General features: G+C 44.6%; 1 protein-coding gene across 9 annotated transcripts in view; it reads right to left on the bottom strand.

Annotated features, from left to right (window-relative positions):
* Positions 1-20,922, bottom strand: part of LOC306787691 (RNA-binding protein Musashi homolog 2) — a 218,196-nt gene that overhangs the window by 169,488 nt on the left and 27,786 nt on the right. The window lies entirely within an intron of this gene.

Here is a 20,922-nt window from a genome sequence, read left to right as displayed (position 1 = left end):
CCTTTTTCACATATATTACCGTTTCTCTGAATCGAAAATTCAAAGAAAATATATGAGAATTTTTTTAGGTAAATCAACTTCCCAGTACAAACACTTGACCAGTCCTAAAAGTAGTCAAATGCACTAATAATACCAAACACATTGTTACTTTTGAGCCCCGTCTGGGAGGCGGGGTTAAAGGAAATGCTAGTTCACTCTATGGGCCCATAGTCATTTTATCCGTCGGCAGTCGCGCCATTTGGCTTCATGCGCCTCGAACGCTGTATGTTATCTTAACACATCCATGATTCTGTCCACATAACAAAAAAACCGCTAGAGGGGCTTTTATTTTGAAAACGGAAGTAAGGAGTGTTACAGCTTTGACATGCTGTGAACGACACGCAGCTTACGCAGGTGGTGTGGCCCGGGCGTTCGTGTGTTTAAAAAAGTGTGGGGTAAAAAGTACTACCACACACGTGCTACTGCTACAGTACACGGACACAGTGCCAACAGCAGCCGTACAGATACTTATGCTGGACGTCAACGAGTATTCCTCCATTCCCTCCAGAGCGGATTATACCGTCTCCTGGCCTGGTTTCTAACTTCACGGTGGAGAGTATTTATTAACTGTAAACAAGCGGGAACACAGACCTGGTCACATTTCACTCGGGCTCCATCACTCATCACTGATGTGTAATAATATGTATCCAGGTCAGAGATGTCAGGCCTGCCCCTCGAGACCCTGTCAGTCTTCAGTCCTCCTTAGTGCACACAAACACATGAACTAAAAGGGCACACGTTGCCTGGCAAATATTGCGTACTCAAAAGGAGAATGCAGAAACGCATGCGCGTGCACATGCACACGCGCGTATGGTCACTGTTTGCATGAGCATGCATGTGCATTTACTTCATACACGGGGGGGCTGACCAGCTTCAATGGAACACTTACTCACCCTGAAAACAAAGGGAGAGCCTTGGCGATGCTGTTGTTATCCATCACCTCTTCAGCTTTGCATAAATATCTCTTAATACACAGCAGCATCGTGTCAGAGAGCTTCCGGCTGCATGGCCCCCCCTGCCGCTTTCAACCAATTTTTTTTTTCTTCTTCTTCTTCACTCTGCACTTTCATCCTCACTTGTTTTGCATTTTTGCCTCGCTTAGCATAAAAGGTATACACAATGTTTTTGACTCGTCCAAGGATGCGAGATGCAATTTTCCACCAGGCACGGGTCTGGGTACTCTCATCCCTTCGGAGGGGAATGGCAGGCAGTGGGGAATTTCAAAAACCGTGGCCGGCCTGCAGCGAGGTATTACCGATCTGATTAGAGTGGTCTATTTTAGCATGGCAACTCCCTGATCTACAAGGATCAGTCAATCACTTGATAACTGGAAGGGGAAAACAATGTGAGTCCTATTCAATGACTGTGTCAATCAGCAGGTCCACATTCAAATAACTGCTTACTGAAAATGATTGTGTGTCGCATACACAAACACAGTCTACTTCATTTGAACTTCTTATTTATTTGACAAAGTTGTTTTTATTCCAATCGCATGAACGCACTTGTTTCTGCATGCACTAGTGCTCATAGGTAATGCCTACGAAGTCCGATGATTATGTGCACACATATGTACTTTTGACTTTGCCACATCAACTTTAACCTCAACCTTATCACACTCGCAGCTGTTCGCTTCTAGCCGACACGCAGCCGCACTGTCATTAAATCTCCGACAAACGATCCACAGCCCGAGCTGTTATCACCTCGTACAACCTTATGTCCGAAAAGAATCGGAGCTATCGGAGTGTGTGTGTGTGTGTGTGTGTGTGTGTGTGTGTGTGTGTGTGTGTGTGTGTGTGTGTGTGTGTGTGTGTGTGTGTGTGTGTGTGTGTGTGTAACAAAAGGCCTCGGGTGTTGGAGTTTTTTTGGTGCATAGCAGAGCTCAGTGCTCCAACCACACTGGGAGCTGGGGGGGGGGGGGGGGGGGGGGGTAAGGAAATATAGATATTGCTATGTCATGTTTGTGTCATGATACGCATCGTATCACCGGAGTCTTGCCAATACACAGGCCTTCTGGATGCCCTAGAATAAGCTCAACGCTGAAGTAATGAAGTGATAGTGTTAGATCACTAATACTTGTAGAAAGTAAGCAGGATGGTCCTGGAGAAGCACTGAAGATGAGTGTGAGGCAGGTCGACCCCGCTCGATATCGCCCTTGTCTCCCCTCCTGCCTTACAGTATGTTTTTCGCCCCTCTCTGTCTTTTTGAAGATGAAACACTCACCAGGCGCAGCAACACATTTCAAGTGTTATCATTGTTTTAACAAAGCTTTGGCCTGGCATTCATGTTTCCTGCCTTTTTTTTTTACTTTCATTTTTCACACTCCACCTCAAAGCGCAGTGTCATGTTTTATCTGACCACCTCTAACACCCTCGCTTTTTCTCTCTCTTTTTTAAAAAACAAAACACATAACGCTGCCAGCATGGGTAAGAAAGTATTTCTGCCTTATAGCCAAAAGAAAGCTTGCTGTGTCTTTTAGTGGAAATAAGGTTAGAGTGCCTTCTAGGAAAAGGCTGCCTTGAGATGTCATGGCAACAGCCTTCGGAGAGAAAAAAAAAACTAAATCAATCAGCACTTAGGGTTGATGAGATCGAATGACATCAGAAAGGACAATACAAAGAGTTTAGAAAATGACCATGTGGCTGAAATGGTGGAGACAAACTCAGCTTCACCTGCACTCACCTCCCTCCCTCCCTCCAGGCTTTCCCCCTTTACTCCTCTTCCCTTATATAGAGCCATTTCTTTCACTCACAAAGACACTGGTTAAGCCCACTTGACGATACCAGAGTTATTTAAAGACGGAGAGATAGCCGTTGTCCAAAGTAGGAAGAAGAAGGATGATGACTGGTTATTTGAACCCAAAGTGGCAGCACAACTTGGACTGCAACAACACGGGCTGACTTAGTGCCCGAGCCTCTCGTTCACTACTTAATCTTGCAAAATAGACGACGAGACTGCATTAAGTGCTCAACAACGAGGGGTTTCTGTAAGCAGGCTGAATCCCACAGGGTCCACTAGAGTTAGAAGGCCGTTAAGGAATCCGCCCGTTGGCCTGTGATGAACGACGCAGCGCCCGGCGTACCTTAGCGATGATAGCTTACAGCTCCATTAGCCTGTAACTACAGAGAAAGGGTCAGAGGAAAACGGTGAACTCCCTGGCAACATACAGAGCACGAAGGCCCCGGCTGCAGTGGGCAGGGGAAAGATTCATTAATCTAAGGAGACGAGTCTTGGTAGGTGTAATTAGGCCTCCTGACACAGAGAGGCCCCCACCAGAGTCGTGTTTTGAAGCCCCCTTTATGGCGGATGAGAATCGTCCCCGATGCGCGAGCGGCGGTTAGCTCGGAGAACAAATGGAGCGATGAAGCAGGCGGCGGCGTTGTTTACGAGCGCGTCTCTTGTGTTTTCCTTAGGTGCTGCGCCGGGTCTGTGGGAGTTAATCATTCATTGGTAGCGGGGTGGCTTTAAGACACAAATGCAACTCTTGCTGGCACCGGAGCTACCGGCATCACCCACACTTTCTAAATATAACTCTTTTTCCATGGCTGCTCCATTTGTGGAGCAGAGTTCACAAGGACACTCGCCAGAGGAGATTTTCTAACGCTCACATTTTTTTTAGCTGGACCTAAGGAAACATCACAGTCAACACCTCGCGTTAAAATAATAAGTGTTATCAACATTTCATGCACTTGACCGGATTCAGTGGGATTTGTTATAGGGCACGTGTCTGCTAATCCACAGTGTCATGTAAATCCACACACATTATAAAGGAAGGAAAAGCAGCCTAGAAGCTAAGGAGAGTAAATTAATTATCGTCTTACTCTTAATAAAAAAAATAAAGAATAAAAAAAAGTACATAACATGATATTTGACCACCAGGAGGCAAAAAGACTCCAGAACAGAATCACAGCAGCACAGCCCTGCTTTCAGAAGTTCATAAGGCTGAAAAGCAAACAACTGCCCACTTAGTCATCTACACAATAACAGAGCAGAATGAGCGACCCATTGGAATCCTTTTTAATAACCATCTGACAAATGTAGCATGCAGTGTGTAAGCAGCAGAACAGTCCATGTTTCTCTTTAGTTTGGACTTGAAATGACACAATAACTTCAAAAAGGACCAGACTACAGACAGCATGTGCATCTTATGTGCGTATGTGCAAACATATGCAGTTTATGTGCAAATATATGCAGTTTATGTGCAAACATATGCAGCTGAATGTCAAAGCATCCATCATTGACACCAATTTAAACAAATACACGCTTTTATTCTTTGTTGTGTCGCAGACGTTATTATTGCTGATAATTAAAGGTTCTCTTTGCGACGTCTCTTTACTCTTAGCCATCGCCATCAGTGGTGGAACGGATCATAAAACTCACGGATCAGATCAGCACAAAAGAAAAAGGGAGCAGATATAACTGCCGATCATTAATGACCTATATCGGCGGATACAGATCCCTTTGTTGTTTCATTATAGCAGCTAATCTACAAGGTTCCAGACTCTCTTTTCTTTTGCCACAAAAATCATTTCAACCGCTCTGAAGTCTGTAAACCATCAGAAATGCTAAATGTCAGCCTTTTACTTTGTTATAGTAATTTATAGTCTTCATAAAACACAATTCAAATGATGAGATAAAAGTTTGTATTCATATTAAAACAAATCTTGTCATTCGTAGTTTTATTGATGTATCATAAGCTTCTTACAGTCATTGTAAAGAAGTCATAATTCATCTCTAATATCTATTTATGTTGCTGTGAGAACGTCTCCTTCAAACAACTCGACTCATTCGAGTTTCTCACCAACGCTACATTTTACGAGATCACATGTGAACACATCATGATAATGTTATATCTTACCTTCGCCCAATACTCATTTTCACTGAACAGAGCCTGAACGCATCAGAATGTAACTAAACGGAACCTTGGTTTCTCTTTTCGTGTCTATTTAAACACGGACTGGTTGTTCACAATGTAACATTATCAGAGATCGGCGACTAGAAAAGCATAAATGCCGATGTCCTGATCACATATTTTACTAGGAAGTCACTCTCCTCCTGTGTGTGTGTGTGTGTTGTTTGTACAACCAGGCCAGCCACGCATTCTTTTAGTGCACGTGTGTGCATGTGAACTGGGTAGCTCACGGCCGCCGCTCTGCACACTGCTGTCATACGGCGGTTACAGCTGCTAACGCCAGCACTGTCTCCGTTATTAGCACTGGTACGTGAGAGCTGCTCTCACAGCCCCCCCCCCCCCCGGGCAGCACAACAAGCCACAGCCGAGTGCACCAGTTGGGGACCCATTCCTTAAAAGAACAATTAACAGGGCCATTTAAAAGAAATCACCCAGCCCACACACTCAATTAACACAGCCCACTTTTGCACTTTCCCCTCTATTGTGTCCCAGAATAGCCCGGTTGAATTGGCACGCTTAAGCTGCGCCGGTGATGTTATTCCCATAGCAGCCCCTCTGCATGGCTGTAGCGTTAAAAGAAAAGATTTAGGAATCACCTATGAAATGTGGGTGTGTTATTGCCGCCTGCTGGTTTGTCCCTGGACAAAGTGTAAATACATCTGTTTTACAAATGAAGTTGAACAGAAGAGAAAGACTGAAGCGGGGAGATAAGAGAGCAGCTCTCGAGCAAATATGTATTTGAAACGGAGGAAGAAGGAACCGTCTGGTTTTTGCAGTCGCTTCCACAGCTGCCCTTGATGCTGGGTGATTTAAAAGCTTCCGAGTCAATATTTATGATCATGAAAAAACCATCTCAAAGTCCTGTGCCGACTTTGGCTGTCCCACATATCGTGGGACTGTGTCATAATTGAATCAGTTCGGTGTACAATGAATACACCACAAAAAAAAATAAAAATCTTCCCCAGTACTCTGTAAAAATGTAAACACAACATCCCAAAAATAACTGTTATCTTGCAGCAGTCATTATCATTGGGAACACTTCAGAAAAAACAGCAGCCCCAGTTGTGTGTAAATAAACAGCGAAAAGCGGAGGAAGGAGGGGAAAAAAGATAACGTGCAGCAGGAATTCTATCGAGAGGCCGGGTGGGATGACTCATGAAAATAAGTGACTTTGAGTTTATGTGGGGAAGGACAATAAGGAGCTTTGAAGCTCGGAGATTACAGAGAGGTAGCTGATGGAGCAAACTGGGGACGCCGGGTGTTAAGGGCAGCAATGCTGCACATACTGTGTGCACCGGCTCTGGTGCTCACTCCTCTGGAAATACATGTAGGGCACGGTTTCATCAACCCCCCGGGGGGGAGAGGGGTGTGGAGGGGGGGGGGGGGGTGTGCGGCCATTACATTAACAGAGCTCTCACCTAGCGGGCAGAGGGACAGGCCAGCCGCCTTTGTTGCAGTGAAAGTTAATCCGAGTCCCGAGCCAACAGCCTCCATTCTTTGGCCATTCATCATCATAAGATGACTGGATGTGTTCCTCCTTGGAATGTATAAACGGATGAAATGAAGTGACTGTAATTGCTGGAAGGTGTTGCATGCAATAAAGCATACTTCAAAAAGGACGTTCGACTTGAATCTAAAACCGCTCATTAAGAGCTCACTTATATGGCTGCTCAATAGAATACTGATATCACTGCGTGATCATCTGAGGGATTGTTTTATTAATAGATGTTTCTCAGTGCATCCTACTTAGAGTTTACAGACCGCTATGCATGAGATGTTTGCAGAAGGGAAGGGCCCCGGAGAATCTTAACAGCTACACAACTGCTTAAAAGCCCCTGTGACTGAAGTGATTAAATGTCTATTTTAAATTGAAAATTCTGGTCCGCCCGCACGCACAACAAAATAATAGTCCATGCGATCAAAGAAAAGCCTGGCTCAGTCCTGATCCTGCGCCCTGTCTAATCAGGACATCCCTAATACATATCAGAACATATATTCACAGACACCCAGTGCAGGCTGTGTATAGACTTAGCCACTCACCTTTAGGTGTCTGTGCAGTGGGAAATTGCATGTACATGCTTAATCAATCGGTCCATTCATCTCTTCGGGGGTTGGCCCTTTAAATAAGGGGAAGCAGCGAATGCTCCAGTCTCTTTTTTCCTTAGCGACAGTGACAACGCATGGCCAAACAGTGCACACGGTCTGTCCTCCCTTCCCCGGCTTGTTTACCACCATCAACCTGTCTCACGATGCTGTATGCACCGCAGTTATTGAGCTTTAACCCTATATGCCTGTACTGTACCATATTTAAGCACATTGTAACCCTAGTTCTATGACAACAGGGGACAACAGGACGAGCTGAATGGCCGGAGCGAATCTGGCTTTCAATTCTAATATGATGCTGGATAGTTTAATGAACAACAACGCACTTTATTTGAATTGTCATATTTTGTGAGTTATGTCGTACTACAATGTTTTCCTCTGAAGTAGAAGTGCACAGCAAGTAAGTAGTATACAGTTGAGTTGGATATTATATACATGCTTTGAAGACATTTTGTAAGTTATATCAGGGTACAAAATAGCAATATAATTCAATATTCTTCATATCTAAATATGACACATCTATAGCTGTTAGCTTTTTGCAGTTAGCAGGTGTCGACCTTGCCTAACTGTGCAATCGGCAACACCACAGGCCAAGCACCATACCTGCAAATTTCACAATACACAACACCGAGTGGAAAGCTTGAGCCTATCGAGCCCTCTGAGCAAAGCCGGCCCGTGATCGTAGAACTAGGGTTACAATAAAAACCCTCTCATACCGTACATACCGTCCCCTCAGTCCCTTTGATGCTTTTTATAGTTCTGCCGGTTATTTTTCACTGCTGCCATCAACCTGCGTCTGCATTGCATATAAATGACGATTCATTCGCCCATGATTATTACCATACAAACTACTTGAGAAATCACAAGTACCTAAACTTCTTTACAGAGTCGAGAAATGTGCAATCAAAGAGATCACATTTTCGGAGCAATCTGTAACACAACCTACCAACCACTCATTAGAGCCCTTCCAATCCTGTTTTTTTGCTACGCAAGAGGAATTTCTGTGTTCGCTGCAGTCGAGAACCTTTTGAAATGATCATGCAGGCAGATTACATGTTTGCAGTGCAAGAAGTTCGGCATCAACCTTATTTATATCCCACCTACCACCAAGGAAGAAAACCATGTCTGTACATAATTGAAACTGATTGCTTGTTTTGTTTTAACCCCAATCATCAGTGAAGTGGTGGAACTTAGCCGGCCGCGTGGTCTATGTATATCACCGGAAGATGATCCTGAGATTCAGATTTGTTTTGTGCCGCAAGCTTGTTTTATGGCCCAAGACAACAGTTCTCATTTACACACAGCTGCACCACAAACAATCAAAGAGAAAGGAACCAAGTGTGAGAATTTCGCCGTACCGTACCGCCCCGGTGTGAGTCAGGGTCAGCAGTGAGTGCTCATGAGAAGGGCAGAAAGGGAACTCTAGACCACGGGTTCAAATAACAAACTCACACCGCAGGTGGTGTTCAGCTGCAGAGTGCACCCCGGGGCTCTCTGCAGCTCGCATGAGGGCGTCTGTCATTTAAATGAATCAATAATGAAATGGAAAGAGACCAGTACGGGGAGGGAAAAAAAGTCCAGACTGAGACGGCGGAGGGGGAGACCTGGGAGACGAAATATCAACACGGCTCCATAAAAAGGCGTACAATTTCTACAAAATGATTTTCGCTGAGCTTGTGTGAATAAAAGTTAAGTCCCGAGCGGCGAAGCGAGAAACGGAGCCGTAAAGGGTATTCGTTGTGGTTACATCATTGGCATCATATCATCCCTCTGACATCACTTGGACGCTGAGATTTTACCTCAGTGAAACACAGTCGAACCTCAGGAGCTCAAAAAGAAATCTAACTTGATAAATATAGTTTTTGGATCATTTTGCTGATGGTACAAAAGGAGAGAGAGAAAGAGAGAGCGAGAGCGAGAGAGAGCGAGAGCAAGAGCGAGAGCGAGAGCGAGAGAGGCTGAATCGGAGTAATCTATTCATGGCACTAAGACGACGAGTTATTTGGAAACAAAAAGACATTTGGACAAACTGTTAACATTTTATAGCGGCTAATAAGAGGAGAGAGAACTACAACTTCTAAGCAAGTACAGGCAATTTTATTATCCCTTCAGGGAAATTCTGCCCACCAAGTGTGATAAAACCAGGACACTGCAGATAACACAATAAAAAAGCAATTTACATTCACCCTCACACGTACTCAAATGTCACCCAAACACTCATTACAGCATGCCTTGGGTCCTTATTCTGACATGCATGCAGACGGATATGCACTTCTTTTTGTGTTTGGTAACATTAGATTTGGAATTGAATTTGGGGGAAAAAAAAAAAGATTTGAAAAAGTCTCCGTTCCATATATCAGACACAGCGTGGCAATATTAAACGGGAACGCACAAAGGAACTTGAAGAAACATCAGACGGTTGTAACACAGTTACGGCTGTGTCCTATAACTCCACAGAGAGCATGTTATTATCTACAGAACAACTAGCTACATAACTACAACGGTTCAGTATTCACCACCTATGACAAAACACAGGTGACAGGCCGAGTCAAGGCAGAGCTAGGTGGTGTCGGGGTCTGGAGACACTCAGTGTCAGATTTTAATGATGGGACACAGATTGAAAATCGGTATAACGGCCCTTTAAGTACCGTCGGACCGTTCGTTTACCTCCTCATTCGACTACCAAATTAGGGCATTAAAGAGTGAAAATCAATACAGGCGTTATATTACAATATTTCCTCTCGCCTAACGTTATCGATGCACTCGCACCGCGTATCAATATTTTCTTATCAAACTAAGAGCGCCGTAATTGGATTTTGTCACACCGAGGCTGCTGCTATTTGGGCTCAAAGCAACACGACCTCATGACTCCTCCTTGTGGCGCTCATCAGATTGATGATGGAAGGGTGCGATGGAGAGAGAAAAAAATATAAATGTGGAAACGCCAGGAGGTTGTTGTTGTTTTTTCATTTAATGCAAAATTCATGCCCTAGAATTTGTATTTCCACAACTCTGTTAGTCTCAGTGTGGTCAAAGCCCAAATGTCCTTCTACGCAGACGAACACTGTGAAAACACTGCAACCGTCCTCAACCTGCTCTCACAAACCAAACTTTAAGCCAGGATTTTAGGCCTTGTTGTGCCACACTGATTGAATTTCGAGATCAGACTTAGGATTTGCTGGCTCAGCAGACGTGAGAGTAAGTGCCAAAAGTTGGCATTTCTTATCTCGTAGTCTTCTTGCATCACAATTAAGTTGCGGACCGGCCGAGGACCACCAAGTCTGGAGATCTTTTTTTGTTTGTTGCCCCTTTATCTACAGCTCATCTCTAGTGTGTGTACAATAGAGAGGAAGGAGATTTGCTAAACGTCCGTCATGTGGTTTGAAAAGCCTTTTCATTTTTCAGAGTCTATAAAATCTAATAAACCAATAAATAAATAATAAATAAATAAAATGGCAATTTCCTGGAAAACAGCTGTGGTTGTATATTAAAAGAAAAACTGATATCATCTTGACAGGCAAATTTCCTCTCCAATAAGTCAACCACATTCGAAATGAGGCATCTCCATAGAAAAATAAGTTGCAAAGTTATTAAAGATTTTAAATCCCGGCTCACCGCATCATCTCGACCGCGTCGCGTGAGGAGACTCTCAATTTGCGGCTCATACCTGCGTAAAAAAGATCAAGGGAGAAAAAAACCGGTCCAACCGAGGGTACCAAAGAAGGCTTGAGGTGCATTAAAGGGGAGGTTTAAGGAATATTGACTCAATCATGAGCCCCTCAGTCAGACAATATGTTGTTGACATCATACTGTGTGCTACCTATATGCGTCGCTGTGGTCAGAGTGTTAAACGTTGAGGAAACACCTCCGAAAGGCTTGAGCAAATACTTTTGCTCCTTGTTTATATTCAAACAACGCGAAGAAGCTGCGACCACACAGACCGGCTCAGTAAACAGACAACAGCACAATCCCTCATTACCGGTGATGCGTGAGGGAGGCCGAGGCCAAAACTGCGAGGACAGCGGACTGAGCCAGGGTTCTCCCGCCGATTTTATAATTTCAATATCGCTGTGCAAACAACGAGAGCGGGAGTGGATTACACGACAAAACCCGCACTTCACCCTCCACACGGGTCACAGAGAGCGGTACATGCGGTAGTGACGGACCAGCTTTCCCTTCCTGGACTCTATTCTCGGTAAAGCAAGGTCGAGGAAGAAATCCATACTCTATTTTTATTTGATTTTTACAGTTGTTAGAGGCAGGGTATGAGGGGCAAGGCCCAAGGTGACACCTGCTTATCCTCACATGCCCCCCCCCCCCCCAGGGCAAACCCACAAAGCTTTCCTTAGATATTCTCAGTGCGTTATTCAAAACCACAGTTTCAATATCTGTTCTGTCTGTGTAGCTGTGCACACTCAAAACACACACACACACACACACACACACACACTCCAGCCGTCTTGTCTTAACGTAACATGAATTACACACTGTACGTCCACTCCGATCGAGCGGTCTTCGTAAACCTCCGTGTCTGTTTCCACTTCACACTGTGGCCAATATCCTGCCGGGCGTCCCGGCGTAGCGCCGCTGTGCGCACAGAACCTGCCTGAGGTTAACTGCTCAGCGCTGCACAAGGAGTCTGGGAATAACGTGCTCTCTTCTGAGATCACACTCGGCGCGAGCAGCCGGATTCCACTTTTCACCCCTCGCTGTTTCAACATCGCCCCGCGCACACACACACACACACACACACAGAAGCAAGATGAACTTCTTTTTTTGGGGGTGTTTTGGGCTCATCTTCCACCATGGTTGGTAGATTTTTTTAATAGCCTGGGCGAAAAAAAAGAGAACAGCAGCAGTTTTCAAACAATAATTGCTTTGACTATTAACGTGGAGTAGCAACATCTGGTAGTGTCTGGCGTTATTTTCAATCGAACTGTTTAATCTTATGAATATCAAAAGGAATACACATTGCTCAAAGAATCTGCTTAATATCGCAGATTTAAAAAAAAAAACAGGAGTAGTAACGAAGCCCGAGTTGAGAGACGAGAGGAAGAACCCTGACGGAAAGTTAAACACGGCGAACGATGAATCCTCGCTGCGACAATACGGCGCAATTTACACAGAAAATTATTTTTTTTGCCAATGTGTGCCATTGACAGTATTCCTTTCGGCGCGCGTCAACGTGTTTTGAGGTTTGCTCAGTCTGAAGTCATATCAGATCTCCTCGGATAAGCCAAGCTGACATTTATCCCCATCACGCATCACACTATAAACTACAGCTGAGCGGAAGTGCGGTGTGCAGAGCACAGTGCTATTACACAGGCAGACACCCAGCGCATCATTTATCCTGCCCATAAATCAGCCCCCTGCTCTACCGCACCCCCCCAGATCTCACCGACGGATCATTATATCTCATATACCTCCGCTAAAATAACCTCCGCCGAGCCTCAGAGAGACGTGTGAAAAAAGGAGAAGCTTTCCCCCCCCCCACCCTCTCTCTCTCTCCCCGTCTGTCTGCTCCCATGATGCTTTGCATTAGCGCATCAATTAGGCCTGGGGATCCCGCGCCCGTTTGTTTCGCCGCCGACTATTTCGCCCGGGGTCTTGTGGATCGGGAAGAGTAATGTTTTGGGGTTTGTGTAACGCACCAGGTCTCTTCGTGGCGAGTCGAACCTCGTTAATTAAAGCTGGACGCCGGCCTCTCTGATCCCAGCTTGGCTGCAGTGAGTGGATCTCATCTGCAGCCCTGTGCACACGAGCTTCTCTGAATCTAGTATTAACTCAAAACACTGTACATTATACATTCATGGAAGGACTGCTGTTGCACTGCCTGCCGATATTTGTGCTAAAAATGTAAGCATCTATTATTTTTTAGTTATGATTACTTTTTTTATTGTTTTATTTTACTCCCGTTTTGTTTGACCAATTAATACAATTATTTGATCTTATGTTCTTCTATGTATATGTTCTGTAACATAATAATAATATTAGGGTGGTTGGGATGGGAATGGGGATTTCACTGGCACGGAATTGAAGTCAAATACATGTACATGTTTCGTACCCTCTACTAAAAACGTAAAAATTAAATAAAAAATAAAAAAGTAGGCATCAAGGAACAACATGACAACTGAAAAATGTGACATTACTGTGCCAGATGTGAGTAACGAGAGGCAGAGAGCAACAAGGCCCGGTGTTATGTAAGGGGGAGAGAGAGAGTAAGGACAACAGGACGTTGTTGAAAGGAGCGAATGCTTAATCTGCTGACAGTAAAGAACAGAACATGTGAGGTTTAACGTCTGTGAGGGACAAATAGAGATGCTGCTCATCAGGCAAGCAAAGGGGTCTGAGTAATTCCTGGGTGCCCGATCAGCGGGGGCTGAATCAAGGCTCTGTGGAGAAAGGCAGCGAAGCAGTGCAGCGCCACTCAGGCCCGTCTGGAGCAGGCTCGCTGTGTACCCCCTCACTTAGCCAGCACTCCACTTCTGATTCAAGTACGATGCCACGGAAAGAGAGAGAGAGAGCGAGATGGAGCAGTGGAAAAGGTAAGAGGTTGTCAGAGTATCAGTGGAAGAGAAAGAAAGCAGACATTTTTAGTGAAGGTGAAAAAAGAAATCAGGAACCACTTTATTTTCCAAACTGTGAGTGCTAAGATGGAGGCTAACTCCTCGAGAGAAAGTTTGAAGAAAAACTTGCAAAAAACTTGCAAAAATTCGACGTTTAAAAACTCCGGCCCACGTATCCACGTCATCCCCCCCCCCCCCCCCCCCCCCCGGCGTCTCTTCCCCGTCTCCACTCTGTGTTTGTTCGAGAGGCTCTTGCATCACACCTGTTTGTTTAAGCCGCAAATGACGCTGGAGACAAAGCGCGCCCGTCTCTGCGGACGGCCCAGATATAGCCCGTGGTTGCCAACAACACAGGACTCCCTCTGCCTCTCGCCCTCTTTTTCTTCCTTCTCACTCGCCGTCTCTCTCTCTCTCTCTCTCTCTCTCGTGCTCTCTAATGGGGGGGGGGATGCAGAACATTGAGGCTCGGTATTTACACAAGCACAGCAGCAGAGGGCTAACTATTCCCAGAGCACCTGAGCTTCGTCCCATGGATAATACCAGGTTAAAAACACTGTGGCTTGTTTAACTTCGACTTATCACCCCAATAATAGACCAGGTAATCACTTCTAGGCAGCGTGTTATCATTTACAAATAAACAAAATAGGGTCAAAGCCACCGAATTCAGGATCCCAGCGCGTGGCAATAATCCACTGTGAAAACCATTTACCAGTCCTCGGTAACCTCTGCTGTGCATCACCGCATCAGCAAAGCTGCAGAACACGAGCACACAAGAAGGGACAAAGACTGATCTTCTATTTGCCTCCGCGGAGCGACTGTGTGGGCGAAAAAAGGCTTGAGGTCAAAGGTTAAGGACATACACACACCGTCAAGGATAATAATCCTGCTTGTTTTGGCTCCCAAAAGTGGACCGAACTTTGACAGACTTTACGGTAAACGCAGTGGCGGGCGGCGATTGCCAAACAGAAAAAAGTCCCGCATGAGTTTGCACAAGGGATATCCGTCATCGGAGGGCTGAGAGAGAACTCAGGTTTGGAGGAATGGAAATAAATCATTTGCAGGGAAAACGACCAAATTACACGTCTTTCATTATTTTATTTTTTTTGTTTCTTTTCATTCTTTTTTTTTTTTGGTTTCTGTCTGCCGTTGCCGCCCCTCAGCGCTGCGTCTACCTGACAAGAGTGGAATTGGAGTGAGATGTGTACCCCTTGGGGTCCTCTCTTTCTTCTCTGCTCCGGTGAAATTTCCTCAAAAAACATTTTGTCATTTGCCTCCACCGACGGACAAATTCACAGCGAAAAAACCAGGAGGGCTCTCTTGTTGCGATTTAGCGGCGGGGTGACCGCGCACACTCTGAAAGCAGCAAACACCAGTTCTCACTTCACAACTAAAGCCGAAATAAAGGTTTGGTTTTTCCGCCCCGCAAGTGTCGGGAGTGTGCGTGCTCATTTGTTACGGGGTGTGGTGGCTGAAAACCTATTTGCTCTGCCCACATTAATATTCAGCTGCAACATTTGCTCTCATACTGCTGGCCAACACACGAGTGCAAATAAACCGCTTGCGGCCTCAAACATTTTCCACATGTTCCCGTGCCGCTTGATATTTAGTGACAAGGCAGGTCGATACCATAAATAAAGAAAAAGAAGCACATTGGAAGATTCATCTCTGTGCCGGAAAAAAAAAAAGGCAGAAGCGACTATCAAGTTTAACGCCACACATAAATGGTGGAATCCATTTTTATTAAGGTGGCTATTTAGGTTTTAATTACTTCTTCTAGGGAAGGAAACCCCTTGCATCAGCCTATACTTCCCAACACACACACACACAAACCTGCTCTCCACCACCTTCCACAGGTGCCTCCTCTCCACGCTGCTGTGCCATGACTTCCAGATGTGAGTCGCTCCATTATTAAAGCTTACGTTAAGTTGAGGTGGAAAAAAAGAAACAACAGTTTTGTTTTTTTCTTGTTCGTTTTTTTTCTGAAAGAGGTGCGTTTGAATGGCACAATCTTATCTACGTTCCTAAAACCAGGCAATATGAATATGACACTGATAGATGATTCTAGGACACGACGTGCCTTCGAGCAGACAGAAAAGGGCCTCTGGGGAGAACGCTGCACGTGGTTTCAATTGCTCCAATCTTGTTATCACTTCAGAGACAAGATGGAAAGACAGGTAGACGACTCCTGACCACCACCACCTGCGCCCGTATAGGCCAGACCCCCCCCCACGTCCTCCCCCTCCACCCATCAGAGTAAAAAGGACTCCTCTCTCTCTCTCTCGCTCTCTCTCTCGCTCTCTCTCTCTCTCTCTCTCTCTCTCCCCCCTCCTGGAGAGTCCCCCTCCATCTGTGAGCCCGAGGGAGAGGATACCTGCGACCAAAGGCCAGTAACATGGCAACCGAGTCCAAAGGCCCTCCGTGTCTGCGGCACGGCGCTGGCATTTACTTCCACCTCCCCCCCCCCTCCTCCTCCTCCTCCTCCTCCTCCTCCATCCGCCCCCGTTTCATCCCTCCGAGGCCCACTAGCCCCACCCAGGAGCCTAAAAGAAATCCACTGTCCTTGCTTTCTCAGCTGCCTCGCTCCGCCCGAGTTAGGAAAACAATATTCCACAAAAGAGAGAAAGGAGAACTTCCTGTTCCTTTTGTCCGTTGTGCAGGCCAAAGGTGCTGTTTATTGCACTCCGCTGCGTGGTTCCTGCCTCCACACACACACACACACACACACTTTTTGATGTTGGCCCTGAGTTAACTTGGCGAATCGTACAGTGAGAGAATAAGATGTCGTCCATTCAGGGATCCCGAGTGAAATGATTTAGATGTAGGTCACGGGGGATTGTTTGATTCTCCGTGTGTGTGTGTGTGTGTGTGTGTGTGTGTGTGTGTGTGTGTGTGTGTGTGTGTGTGTACGCTGAAGGCCTTGTTTTTTTTCACAAACAGTCACAGCAGAACGCATTGTGTCAGAGGCAAGGCTTTGACCAGCCGCCTGTTGCTTCACAGTAGGATTTTTTTAAATGGGTCACACTCTGACTGAAGATGTTAGCGTACGCGTACACGACTGGATAAACCCACGCCACTTCGTTCATTACTGTCATCAGGATTTTATCTCATTGTTCAGGAAAACAGAACTGGAGCATGGCGCTCCTGCACCTGAACATACCGTAGAGTGAACTCCTATTTAAATATGTTGACGTGTACATACATAAGACAAATAAATGAAGCCAAACTAACATCCGAAGAATTTCATTTGTCGTCATGAGGGTTGAAATAGCCGCCGTTGTCTGACGTTACCCTTCGTGTGTTGACTGTCGACACAGAAGCCATCGGGCTCTTCTATAGGAGGAAGAATATTGCTTTCCATCTTCGCCCCTGAAATGAGCAGCCACTTCTCTTGGCTACATTTTCCCCTCTCGCTTCAAATGACTGACAGCCACCACGCTGCGCCGCGTTCAGCACACGACGCACATGATTGAGTGGAGCCAATCAAAAAGATATTGTCAAGCAACACTGGGAGCGAATCGGGCAAATCTCTGCCTTTAAAGGTTGTCTGATGATAACAGCGTGGAGCCAAAAAGGGTCGTCGTTGCTGCCCGTCCATTGCGAGGCTTTTACTTAGTGAGATTCTGTCATTTGTTTTCAACACTGACTGACATGAAAAATAGTTTCTATTATTTTCTTTATCAGATGTAAAAGGTTAAATTTGAACATGTTCTTCATACCCGAGTGGATTTCTGAGATCTTAAAAACTCCAAAAACATCCTATTCTTAAAAATACATATTTTTCACTCTTACCTGTACTGCTGTTTGCCAAACTGGTTTTGGTGCGAGTTGGCTAGTTGCTCCAATGTGATGGGACTATATGGCTCACAGCTCGCGCAGCAATGTCTCTTTTCCAGAGATCACGACCCGGATACTCAAGATAATCCACGGACCTCCTGGTTGCGATCAGTTTCAAGTCGGAACTTCACGCTCGATGTCTCCAACGCTATGGGCAACTCACACCAAAACCATCCGAGAGGATATATATGTATATACATCCTTTTCTATGTATGCAAAAAACATAACAAATCCCAATTTAACCCAGAGATTTGAAACCAAATGACCTCGACTCATGACGATTCAATTTAAGGAAGCAGAACAATATTTTTACCTGAAGATCTTCCATGCAGAATATTTCTTTTGATTTTTCTCTCCCACTGGAACCGCCTGCATCTTTCTTTTTTGCATTGTGCGAGTTTAGAGAGAGAGGACTAAATTACAACAAGTCAATATCAATGAACTGCGTATGGAAATACAAGAGCGTGATATATGATTATCTGTTTAATTAGTTGCGACGCAGGATGGCAAGAACGCAAACTCAAAGACAACAACATCTTGATGCCGTTTAAAGAGAAACCAAGCTTGCTGCACTAAAATCCTGAATCCGTTCTAGAATTTACATATTCAATGTAATCAATGGTGGTGATGACGCATACTTAGTGTTAACGGACTTGTGGCAGTCATGCTGTATTGTGATGCACAGTAATCACATGCACACTTCTTCCGATGTTGACGATCTACTGCACGCAGCGCTTTGGAACGGACTTGCTGGGGGATTCCTGCGCCGCCACGACGCGACACAGTATCTTCAGAGGAGACGAGGACGTGTTGCGCTCATAATCTTGCTTAGCGAGGTGCTAACCCCACCATCTTGTGGAGTTCTCAGTGACAGAGGAAGAAGGGCTTGCCTAGAGTGAAGGAGCCAGTGGCAAGCGCATCGATCAAAGACCGGGAAATGTCAAGATGCCAAGTGCGAGGCAGAGGTTTTTTTTGTGCGAGCCTCACGTCCGCTAAAGCTGCACCTCACAGGTAATTACTATGAATGAGAATGCTCTTTGTCGCTCGTACAGCCGGTCTATGGGAGTGTTGCTTACCGACATGTGTCACCGATTCCAGTGTGCTGTATTGAGGTTTATTGTGACGAGCATAAGATGCATATTAGCTCATGGACATGGAAAGCAATTGACTGGCAAACCAGAAAATGTTCGAACTGGAATACAAATGTTTTTCCGCAGCTAACGCCTGTTTCTTGCCCTAAAAACAAACCACTTCTGAATCAATGAGCAGAGGACGATCCCGTCCACGAGAATTCATTTCAACCTTTGTTGTTATCTGAAGCAGAGCAAAGTCCTTGGCTGTGGTGCAACGGATTTCTCAAATAGCCGATCAACCGAAAAATTGCAGCAACTATTTTGATCTTCCATAAATGGTTTGAGCCATTCTGGAGCAAACAATGCAAAACGTTTGACGGTTCCAGCTCCTCAACTGTCGAGGTTTCTTTGTCTTGTGTGACAAGTAATGGGAATATGTGACCTTTGACCTTGTGTGATTGTGATGGGCATTTTACAGACAAAGTCCGTATTGAATCTGTAGATTCAGTCAGTTGCAGCCCTGCTGTAGATTATTTCCGACAAACTCCACCAAACAAAAGGCAAATTCCTTTATTAATCTATATTTCATTGATAGAGGTGTGAATCTCCTAAGCAAAACCTGAATGTGAGTTTGTAGAAACATGATTCAGCCATATAAAAGTTGAATTGTAAATTGGCAAAGATCATTTCTAACATCATCCGGCTAATGTGCTTTTCTGTGATATATCGGCATGGTCTTACATTCTCAACACGGTCTATCTAAAGGCACCTGACATGTTCCGGGATCGAGCAAATAATTGCAGCGTGAATTCAAATAGCAAATTAATTACTCTCTCTCTCTCTCTCTCTCTCTCTCCTTCTACAAAACAAAAGAAATGCACAGTAATGAAGTCGAGGGCCACCGCAGGACACCACTCCACTGCGCAGGGAGGAAATATTCCACCCTTCAAATTTAACATAAACAAGAGGCTGGAGGAGAGGATAAAGGAGAAGCATTACTGGCAACGGGCCGATAAGACGCTATAAAAGCAGCGAGAGAGAGCGAGAGAAAAGACGGAGGAAAAGGGAGAACGAGGGAGACAAGAGCAGCTCCTCTCCTGTTGGAGCCATTACCTTGCTGCTTGAGACACTCCAGCGTGTTGTTCAGGGAATGGATCCATCAGTGTGCTGTATTAAACAAGGCGGAGGAACTGCACTCTTATTACCAACTATTTCGGTGCAAACATGACAAAATCCACTTTGCTCGGCGCAGCATTGTCCACACGTAATAAGCCACATCAAAGAGTATGGAAGGCTGTTGCTGCAACGCCAGAAGTAGAAGAAACGGATCAGTATCACAGTAAAACTTTACTGCAAGATTGGTTGTTGTTTTTTTACCTTCGAAACACAAGATATCGTCATGTTATAACAAGATACTTTCAGGTTATTACAACATACAAACTTATCGGGCAAAATACTATCCATCTAGCTAAAATGGGAAACGTTTATTACTTATTATTGGTATTACATAAATCGTCTCACGTTACATAACACAAGTATATATGACTATGCTGTTACAACAGAACGGGAATATGGCTTGTTGCTATGATGTTTTGTTACAACAAGACAAGTTTCTTGTCATGTGGTATGTGGTAATAACGTAAATATATGGTGTTATAACAAGAAAGTTATCATGTTATAACATCATACTGATGTGTTTTTTCTGGCGCTGGCAGCAATAGGCTTCCGTAAATTAGCAAAGAGTGAACTGTAAAAAATGTACCGTGGGTGTAAAAATGATCTCAGGTCTTTTTAAGACATTCATACAACAGTGGGGCTGTGATTTCAGTTTAATTTAGCTTGCCATAAGAAGTTCAGCTCCACTGTTTAATACTTTCATCACTACTAAATATGCAATATATGAGCCGAGTAAAGATCAGAAAGCTCACAGTGTCTGGATTTCCATTCACATGCACTTCTGGTAACAAGACTAACATCTACAGCAGGGGTATTCAATTCAAATTCACCGAGGTCCACTTCGAGAGAATTTCCTCACGCAAAGGTCCGGAACATCACAATAATGTCTAACTTGCGCAGTGATTTAGCACCATAAATATTGAAGTAGCCGAACAGTTGTATTATGTCGTCAACAACTGGCTGTCAAATGAATTATAGAAAGTGCAATTGAATAATATCTCAACGATATTTGTGATTTTCAAATTGAACTGGATGAATTATAATTAATAATCAAATACATGAATTTAAAGAAATTTAAATATGGACTGGATTAAAGAATAAGTTACATGACAGAAAGCTTTTAAAAATGGTGCATCTTAAAATAAAGTACTTCATTTTAGAAAGATGAACTGAATTGACCTGCAGCTTGAAATTCAGTTCATTCAGGTGTGAAGTCGTGTCA

The sequence above is a fragment of the Melanostigma gelatinosum genome (genome assembly GCF_949748355.1).
Source record: "Melanostigma gelatinosum genome assembly, chromosome: 14".
NCBI classification, from domain to species: domain Eukaryota; kingdom Metazoa; phylum Chordata; class Actinopteri; order Perciformes; family Zoarcidae; genus Melanostigma; species Melanostigma gelatinosum.
This window is presented reverse-complemented; position numbering and strand designations above follow the sequence as displayed.